At 37.5% G+C, this 9656-nt stretch overlaps 1 long non-coding RNA gene across 1 annotated transcript; it reads right to left on the reverse strand.

The window, feature by feature from the left end:
- Positions 1-6370: 6370 nt before the first annotated feature.
- LOC122082710 lies at positions 6371-9208 on the reverse strand. The gene is made up of 2 exons (XR_006141384.1): positions 9104-9208; positions 6371-6759 (listed from the first exon to the last, which is right to left on the reverse strand). It is a non-coding gene; the product is annotated as an uncharacterized LOC122082710 (long non-coding RNA).
- Between the last annotated feature and the right edge of the window lie 448 nt (positions 9209-9656).

A 9656-nucleotide genomic window follows, 5' to 3' on the forward strand; every position in this document is an offset into this window, starting at 1 on the left:
CTCTTCCTCTCCTTTTCTTCTCCACCGACAATAGGTAAGCCCCTCCCTTTTTGTGCAATGAAATTAATATTTATATATTATATTACTTCCTTTTGTGCAATGTCAAACATACATGTCATCCCATCCCAAAAAGTCTCTCATCTTAACTCCCCTTTGTCTTTTTTTCTCCTATTTTTAAACCATTCCAACTACTATCTTATTTGTTCCCATTAATGACATTGATATCTATAATTACATATAAAACTATTATATATATATATATATATATTACCATCACAAACATGTAAATTGGAAATAGGGAGGGGTATTACACAATGGTTTGGATTAAGTCCCTAAGCTGAATCACATAAGATTTTTGCAAAAGAAAATAAAAAACCCATTTAAATTGGAAATAGGGAGGGGTATTACAGCTTTAAGTGCGGCCAACTAGTCACCTCACCAACAATATATATATTATTTGGAGAGTATTTCCTATCCGATAGTGTAGCTTATGTCGGTTAGAAAACACCCATCCACTGCCCTTGAAAAGTAATCATGCTCAAGGCAGAATTGATCCCCCAATTTCCCATCTTATTTTCATAACCCATTATAAAGAGGCTAATCTACATAGCCAAACACATACTATGTGCTAGCTTTGTTGGCATTCAAATGTTATAAATACGTCCACATCATTATCTATCAATTTTGAAAATTTCTATCCTATCTAATTCTCTGACATTGATATATAGATGTTGAAAATTGTTTGGCAAATCAAACTTGGTTGTTTCGAGGTAACTTCATTTCAGCTATTTGAAGACAGAAGCATACAAATATTAATTTGCTATGTCACACGATAGATGTAACAATGACCTTGATACATGGTTAAGAAACGCTCCCTTAAATCTCTCCTCATCTCATCAGTTACATCTCTAGGATGGAATTCAAATCTATCCTCATCCCTTCAATTATGGGTTCCAGGACAGCATTGAGGGAGGCCAGCTAGCCACCTACAATATATTATTTGTAGAGTGTTTTTTGCTAAGAAGTGTAGTCTACACCATCAGGAAACACCCAACCACTGCCTCTTAAAAAGAATCATATTCAAGGTAGAGGAGAGAGATATACTCCCACACAAAAAATTGTCCCATCTTAATTTCATAACCTGTTATACAGAGGCCTATCTACATAGCCAAATACATACCATGTGCCAGTTTTGTTGGCATTCAAATGTTATAGAAAATCATTATCTATCAATCTCTTATATTGATAGATGGATGCTGAAAATTGTTTGGCAAATCTAAATTATGACCTTAACACATGACACGTCCCTTTAAATCTCTCATCATCCTATCAGTTACAGTTCCAGGATGGCATTCAAATCTCTTTTTATCCCTTTAGTTATGGGTTGCAGGGCAACGTTGAATCAGGCCAGTTATTCACTTCATCAACAATATATTATTTGGAAAGTGTTTCTTGTCCGTAAGTGTAGTCTACGCCATCAGGAAACACCCAACTACTACCTTTTAAAAGGAATCATACCCAAGGTAAAGTTGACAATTTAGGGGATGAGAAAAGAGGATATTCTCCTGGACAGAAAAATTTATCCCATCTTATTTTCATAGCACGTTATAAATGTTTTAGAAACATCCACACCATTATCTATCAATTTTCAAAGTTTCAGTCCTATCTAATTCTCTTACATGGATATATGGATTTTGAAAATTGTTTGGCAAATCAAACTTGGTAGTTTTGATGTAACTTCATTTCAGCTATTGAAAATGAAAGCCTGAAAGTATTAATTTGCTGGGTCATGCGATTGATATAACCATGACCTTAACACATGATTAAGAAACGTCCCCTTAAATCCCTCCTCATCCAATCAGTTACGGTTCTAGGGTGGCATTCAAATCTCTCCTCATCCCTTCAGTTATGGGTTCCAGGGCAGTGTTAAGTGAGTCCAGCTAGCAACCTCACAAACAATATATTATTTGAAGAGTGTATAGTGTAGTCTATACCATCAAGGTAGAGTTGACAATTCAAGGCATGAGAAGAGAGAGATACTCCTCGACAGAAAAATTTGTCCCATCTTATTTTCATAGCCCTTTATAAAGAAGCTTATCTACGTAGCCAAATACATACCTTGTGCTAGCGTTGTTGGATCCAGATCCTCTCTAATGACTAGGCTTCCAGAGAGACATCTAGGGGCTGGGAGGACCCGGGCACGTACCCAAACACATGATCGGATCCTCTCAGCCTTTAGATGCTTCTTTGGGCAGACCAACCACTAGAAATGATCCTAACACAGTTTTGTTGGCATTCAAATGTTATAGAAACGTCCACATCACCTTATCTATCAATTTTCAAAGTTTCAATCCTATCTATTTCTCCTACATTGATACATGGACGTTGAAAATTGTTTGAAAAATCTAACTTTGTTTGGATGTAACTTCATTTCAGGTATTAAAAATAATGACAAAAAAATATTAATTTTCTGGGTCACGCAATAGGTGTGACCATGACCTTTACACATGGTTAATCAATGGGATGAGGACCTTCCCAACAATGGACCAGTTTTAGAAAATGAGATCTCCGCATGGCTCAAAATGGCTGAAGCCATATGACATATATCTCTTTTCTATGGAAATAGATGAGATCCACTCTAATAGTGTGACAACCATGTAAGCTAATTGCTTTGATCAATCCCTAGATGTAAACAGTTTAAATTTCTAACCTTAATCAAAACATAAACCATCACACATGATTATAATTAAAGTCAATTAAAATATTGATATTGGGTATGATGGGAACACATGCTTAGGAAATGCATACATTAAGCTAGTTTGCATGAGAATTCCCATTGCTCAATGTTGGATGAGTTCATACCATCACCACTCCAAGTACATGCACAATACTCTAGGCATTGCTAGAGCCAGTAAATGCAGCCAACTTTGAAACTATGAGGTCAATGACACCCCTCTCCAAAGCTTTAATGTCTTTCTTGATAGAACCATATGATAGATCTAGAAAAGGTTCTATATATATTAGCTCTTTGACCTGCAAGATTCACAAAATTAGGATTAGTACTGGTCACAATAAACACAAGCATACATTAAAGAGAGAAATATATCGGTATCACTTGTATCTATTATCAATATTGATTGAATTGATTGGTAAAAAGTGACTTTTTTTCTTTTTTAAACTTACGATCGATTCAGACCTGATATGGCCTCAATCCGTATCGTATCGATATTGCTATTGGTAATGATGGATATGACCGTCAATACCTATAATGGCACCAACCACCTCAAATCAATAGACTGCGCAAGAGAAGCTGCTCACTTAACCGGATCGGGATCCTTTGTAGCGCACTACACCATGTAGCGCCAATGGCTGAGAATGCTTGGACAAGCAGCCCAAGGCATGCTTAGTTGTTGGATCCGTGCTAAATGGTGTAGAGCATTACAGAAGATCTCTATATCCCATAATCCCCTCCCCTCTCAAAAAAAAAAAAAAAAAAAAAAAAGGGTTTGTTGTACATTTAGGCCATCTCACCCACATTTTATCATCATATATTAAAGGAAAAATGTTTCCTGTGAAAGTGCGGCTCCTACGCATATGCAAATGCCAAAAGGAGCGCATAATGAAGTATCAACAAAGGCATCATTTTCCATTTCATGGGTGGCAGGCTAATCATTTCGCCTGCATATGCCTAGGGCTAAGGCCATACATCCCCATAGAAACCATTTTCCCTATATTAAATTAGAGCAAGCTTATGTTACCCCCTTTCCTCCCCTTGCTCCTCCCATCCCAGCCCCCATTGGTTGAGCTGCTAACTCTAAAAAAAGTAGCGATGTATCCAATCTCTACTTTTACTTCAACCCATAAGAAAATATAACAAAGACTTAAACTCTTGTAAAGCACCTCGTAAATCGTTGATTCGATTGTATTACTTTCCATATTTTGCTTCATTCCTCTTAACGCTTCGGAAACAGTATTCTACATCTGTTCTCTTGTAATGCATTCGCCACATTTTTGGCATAATCCTACTAAAAATAATCCTGAACAAAAATATATTGAATGAGAATTAAAAAAGAAATTCTTTTAACGTAGTAATAAGCAAAATGAAAGAAAAACGGTAACTTACAATTAAGAAACGCCCCCTTAAATCTCTTCTTACCGCTTCAGTTACAATTTCAGCTGGATGGCATTCAAATGTCTTCTCATCCCTTCAGTAATGGGTTCCAGGACAACGTTAAGTATGGTCAGCTGGTGGCCTTACCAACAATATTTTATTTGGAGGGTGTTTTCTCTGTGAGAGTGCTAGCTTACACCTTTGGAAAACACCCACCACTGCCTCTGAAAAGGAATCATGCACACCAAAGGTAGAATTGACAATTCAGGAGATGAGAAGAGAAAGATATAATTTGACAATTCAGGAGATGAGAAGAGAAAGATATACTTTGTCCCATCTTAATTTCATATCCCGTTATAAAGAGGCTTATTATCTACATAACCAATACATACCTTGTGCGAACTTTGTTGGATTCAGATCCTCTCCAGTGGCTGGGCTGCTGAGAGTGGCATACAACGGCTAGGAGGATCTGAGCACTCATCCTAACACATGGTCCGGGTCCTCTCAGCCATTGCATGCCTCTCTGGGAAGTCCAATCGCTGGATAGAATCCCGACGTAGCTTTGTTGGCATTCAAATGTTAAAGAAACGTCCACATCATTATCTATCAATTAATTTTGGAAGTTTCAGTCTTATCTTATTCTCTCATATTAACATATGGATGTTAAAAATTGTTTGGCAAATCGAACTTGATAGTTTCAAGATAAAATCATATCAGCTATAAAAAACAAAAGCATGAAAGTATTAATTTCATAGGTCCAGCGATAGGTGTGACCATAATAACACATGTTAATCAATGGGACAAGGACCTTCCCAACAATGGACGAGTTTAGAGAGACCTCCACATGGCTCAAAATGGCTGAAGCCACATGATATACATCTCTTATCTATGGAAATAGAAGAGGTCCTCTGTAATCGGTTGGTTTTTAAATTTAATTAATTTATTATTTATTTATTTAACTATGTAGCAAAATATGGGTGTCTTTCCAGCAAATTTCTATGATATGAAAATCTCTGGAAAGGATTTCTAGCATTTGGTATTATCTTTTTCCTAATAGAGAATAATTAGAATATGTTATAACCATGTACCCGATAACGTACCTATTAGTATTTTCTTGGAATATGTAGAATATTTCATTCCTTATTTAAAAAAATAGAATATTACATTACCTTTTAACAAAAGTAAATCCCCTAAGATTCAATGCATTATTTGTATTCGCAGATATTTCAGGGAGTAACACAGCTATTCCGCTGCTCCTCCAATCAGTGGTTGTGGACATCTCAAATATTACCTCTTATTTCTTAGAATGTAATTTCTATTTTGTGTCCAGGGAGTGCAACTCATTAATAGACTCCTTAGCTAAGAAGGCCTTATGCTTTACGAGCAGGATTGTTTGGCCAAATTTCACTTCGTGGATGACGGAATCTTATAATTTACAGCTACAAGCTCTTCTCGATTCAGTGAATAATTTTGTCAACCCAAAAAAAAAAAAAAAAAAATCATTCTTCATTGGATTAAAGATGGAAAAAGATGTTGGCATTCAATCTCTATGGGTTGAATCACACACAAATGTTGTAGTGTAATGTGTGGTAAATCAGTCAATTCCATGGAATTTACTTCCATCCTTGGAACTATTAGAAGGGATTCCTTTCTTCCATCTTTGAGAAGATAATCCCCTGCTATAAAAATGTAAATTCAGCAGCTGATAAGTTGGCTAAAAAGGAGGCTGATCTTTGTACTTCAAGCTTTTGATATCAGCATCCTTCATTCATAGATCATGAGATAAACTGGGATTTCCAAAATAGACCGAGCTACAGATTTAAAGATTGAGAACTTGCTTTCCTTTGTCATTTTTATATCATGGGTTTGTTTGTGGATTCTTTTGATAACAATTCCAAAAAGGGCAGGAAATTATCAATGAGGACCATGGTACCCATTTGCATTCCTGACCCAAACCAAGGATGCAAAATATAAGCTTTTAGCCTTTTACTCTCAAGCAAGAATTTGGAAAATAATTTGATTTCAAGATCCTAACCCAAAGAGAATATGGAACACATATATGAATACATGATTTAAGGCACACCCTTCCTCATTTTGGTTCCAGAAATGGGATTACAGGCTAATGTTTGAGAGGATTAAAGAAACAGACAAGCATACTATCAAAGGAGCACAAAACCACAGAGAGAGAGAGAGAGAGAGAGAGAGAGAGAGAGAGAGAGAGAGATTTCATCAGTATATATCCCCCATAGTCACAGAGAATTTGTCATCAGTATATATCCCTCATGGTGAGAATTAAAATTAACCTCATCAAACAAGTGTCAAATCAAAATGGTCCATACCATAGAAAGCCATCAATACCAGAATATGAACATATTCAGTTGAAGAATTATGGTGGAGAAGCAATTTACGGGATCTTTTGAGTTAGGTATGGTGGTACCAATAATCTTTACAAGAGTTCACAATTTAAAGAATAACAATTGAAAAGCATTATAAATAACATTTCCCTCCTGCACATTACCAATATACCAGAATCATGTATTATGCGCACCATGTGTTCGAGAGGCCCATATTCCAAACACAAGAAACCAGAAGACAAATAAGATCGCCCAGTATCTTGCAGGTCCATACTTGATTCTAGAAAGCACAATCTGCAAGGTCCAACAGAAAATCATCAGCATACCTACTAGAACTACAATCTTATATTTTTTAAACAAGTAAATAGCAAGCAAGAAAGGCACAACCATTCATCACAATGTTTGAAAGTAGGCGATGGGAGAAAAGGAAAGCAAAACTAGATCATCCCCTCGGTCTGTTTAGGAAAACTGTAATCTCTAACAACAAAAGGTAGAAATTTAGAACCAACACATACACAGACTACTATCAGCCTCTAGACGCTTCATAAATCATAAAAATCTTGATGTCTTGATTACTCCCTCTCATTGTAAGAACCATCCAAAAAGGCACGGGGAAGCTTTTTTCTAGGGTTGGAAGATGCATTCAATTTTTTGATGAAGCACAGCCTAAGGTTATGGATTTTACAGAGGTTGATGAACTACGACAAAAGGTGGTGGGAGGATTTATACAAATAGAGGATGTTGGATTTAGTGCTATTCCCAAACAGGGAATAGCGCTAATCAGCGCCTACGACAGGGACAGAAATGTCCTTGTTTGTTTGGGTATTTTTGGGTTTGTCCTTCATGTAAGTGGGGGCTCTTTTGTCTTTCTTCTTGACCTAATGTTATATATAAAATAAGAGAACCTGAGATTACATTCACATTGAATTAATCTCAGGTTGCTCACCATTCTTGAGACTTCCTTTGGTTACTTCATCTTCTTCCTCTTTTCTCTTTTCTTCCTCTTTTTCTTCTTGTTTCTGGTTTTCTGGTTTAGCTACAGTCTCTGGAATTGTAAAAGAGGAGACTCGAGGGGAAGAAGAAACCTAGTACTTCCACCATCAACATGTTGTCATCACCAAAAAGAGGTAGATTGTTGGCATATTGCATTTCGCCATATTTTTTATGATGATCTAAACATGATTCTGATGGTTTCAGGGGATATTAACATGTTCATTAAAATGTGCTTTAACTGTGTAATATTCCCACAAGCTCAGGTTGGAATATATTGGACCTAATTAAGCATTGAAGGTCAATTCAAGTAATGTCAACTGAGAGGAAAGATTTTTAACCCTTGTTCTACCATTTAGAGCATCACCAAGTCGTGAGCATCAAAGGCTGAAGAAACAAGACTAAGGAAGGGAGCACAAGGATCATGAAGATCAAGACAAGCTTCAAGACATGGCTGTTGGTCCAAGGACCGAACTTAACCAATGTAGGACTATACCTCTATAACTCCAAACATCTCAAAACTCCCCCTCACGTGTAGCTTTGGCATACCTGGCTCTATACATGGACAGATAACTTAGGGAGGCAACAAATAAACCTAGGCTCTGGATTTAGTTTCATAATTGTAAAGTTTTTGTGAATCCTATGTTATGATTACAGCAGCCTAGAATCCCTTAAAAAGGTATAGTTGGTCATCCAAAAATCTAAGGGAGTCAACCAATCCCATTGGAGACAAATTGACAATCTTTACTGACTAAGCTAAGAAGGATATCGTCCGGCTAACAGAAACGATCGACCGATAGAGTGGTCACGACCAGCCTAAGTCGATGCTTTGCAACCAGATAACAGAAGTGGTCAATCGGAACCTTGCCCAAGAACAGAATTTGTCAGTTGGTTGACCGGCCAAAGAGCCATTGGGCTTTAACAGCTAGTCAGGCAGTCAATCAGGGAACTTCATCTGTGTATCTAAATCAGAAAGAAAGTATTTAGTTGTGCTTCATTTTTATATCAGCCTACAAGAGGAATGGTAATTGAGATGAAAAACTCAAATCTCTTGCTGAGAGTTTGGTTCTGGGAGATAGAAGTTCCACAACGTGAGACGTGTAACTGCTTGAAAGGCAAAGTATGAGACCGAAAGTTGTCAAAAGTTTCCTAATTCATGTCAACAGCATAACTCTCAATTCAACCATCAGAATTGGCTCATCTTTTGAGGACTTGTTGACCCATCTAGGACCTTCATCTACTCTAAGTTTCAGTTCCATCTAAGCTACGGCTTGTGAGATCTCATATTTCTCCCTATTCAGCCAGATTTTTCAAATCCTGCCTGGGATTAGGATCACTTGTGATTCTAGTCTTACATTATCCTCCTCACGCATCTGAAATCCAACAACATCAATTTCACAAATAGGTTGATAAGTATTATAATAATCAATCTTATTCCATATACCCTACAGATCAGAGTAATATTGTGCCATAGAAAGCCCTTCTGAGTAGTCGGGTGGACCATCTTCTGTAGTTCAAAACACTGGGCACTCTTGCCCATGTGGGAATTGGTGGCCTTATCGGCCTTCCAGATCTTAGCAGCAAAATCAAGTAACAGATATGTCCAAGTAATAGAAGAGGACATAAAATTAATAAGATAGGGCATTACCATCCAGTTGGCAGCATCCCCTTTGTCCTAAGCAGAGCCTACAGTAGTAACGCGTATTGAATCACTTGTGAGAAACCTGGCATAACCACGGCCAACAATCGACAGGTGGTAAGACCAAGACCAAATCAAATAGTTGCTCCCATCCAGATTGATGGTGCTAGTAGGGAAGAGGGGTTAGTCATGACCAGAGAAACAACCCCCACCTTCCTGAGTAACTGATATCCTAGAATCCTTAGACGTCATGGGTGCACGTTCAATAAGCAAGCACAAGCAGGACCGACCAAGACAGATCTAATCAAACATAGGAATAGGGTATGAACAACACCAAGACAACGGCCCCCAGTGGGAGAACACTCACCACTGAGGGAGAGAGCCTATGAGAGGCAAGGAAACGACCCCTTTTAACACAAAAGTTGAGAGCGCAAGATAGGGTAGGTGTAGGTTTGTCGGTAGGGTGAGGTGGTTAGGCTACTGCATGGGGAGATTGTTAGAATGTTTGTAATAGGGGTACTTTAGGATCTGTCTTATGTTAAGTCATCCTTATATGTATTTT

Source organism: Macadamia integrifolia, chromosome 6 (genome assembly GCF_013358625.1).
Source record: "Macadamia integrifolia cultivar HAES 741 chromosome 6, SCU_Mint_v3, whole genome shotgun sequence".
Taxonomy (NCBI): Eukaryota; Viridiplantae; Streptophyta; class Magnoliopsida; order Proteales; family Proteaceae; genus Macadamia; species Macadamia integrifolia.